The sequence below is a fragment of the Belonocnema kinseyi genome, chromosome 5 (assembly GCF_010883055.1).
Source record: "Belonocnema kinseyi isolate 2016_QV_RU_SX_M_011 chromosome 5, B_treatae_v1, whole genome shotgun sequence".
Lineage (NCBI taxonomy): Eukaryota > Metazoa > Arthropoda > Insecta > Hymenoptera > Cynipidae > Belonocnema > Belonocnema kinseyi.
Genome location: NC_046661.1, coordinates 10561559 through 10562564, shown reverse-complemented (window position 1 = coordinate 10562564; position 1006 = coordinate 10561559).

The window sequence follows — 1006 nt, the reverse complement described above, 5'->3', positions numbered from 1 at the left end:
TTTTAAGGGTGTAGTCATTGAATGCATAAAGAAGGGAACATCTAGATTTACAGTACTTTGCAAATCTGGCCCTAAATTAAAGATCAATCAATTAGTTCTGCCCCTATCATTGAAGTCAAACGCTTTGAATGGAAAGGCAAAGAGGGAAATTAAACTCCTGTACCACAGTTCTCCTTACCGTCGATGGTCAAAACTTACCAGAAGACATTAAACTTTTCTTCCTTTTCCTCCGTGCTGATCATTATGTCACTCAACCAAATATTTGCTACTTCAGCTACAGACACGGACATGTAAAAAGCATTTGCAAAAACCCGCGATACTTGTACTATGGCGAAAAACCCCACAACATAGGCCAAATCTGCGCCAAAGTCTCTGATAATCCTAAATGTCTTAATTGTGATGGATCCCACTGGGACACTGATAAATGTTGCCGCAAATACGCATAAGAAAAAGAAATTAGGAAAATTGCGGCCTATAAAAACATTGGAATCAAAAGTGCAGTTTTTCTGCATAATCAAGAAAAACTAAATCGAAATTCATCTCCAAATCTAACGACCCCACACTTTGACTTCTCTAACTTTCCTTATTTAGGAGATGTAAATCTTTTGCAGCTAAATCAAAACCAAAACCCTTCTGGTAATGGAATTCTTTTATAAAATCGACCCCTTAGCTCCCCATCTAGATCTCCTATCCGACACCTCTCATCTTCTGTCAAGAACGAAAATCTCGTAAATATGCTTTCATCCTTGATGGATTTACTCAAACTTTTTTCTCCAATCATCTCCCTCTTCCAAAGTGGGGGACTTGAACAAATTGTTAAATCCCTTGATTGTATGAAACCGCAAACGCGTTTATAGATAATGAACTTTCAAATATTATATAATCTTAACATTTAATAACACAATGAACTTATACGATTATGAGAAATTTAACAAAGTTAAGGATTATCCAGTGGAATTGTAGAGGTATCGTTAATAAAAAAGGTACCTTGGAAAGAATTTTACAT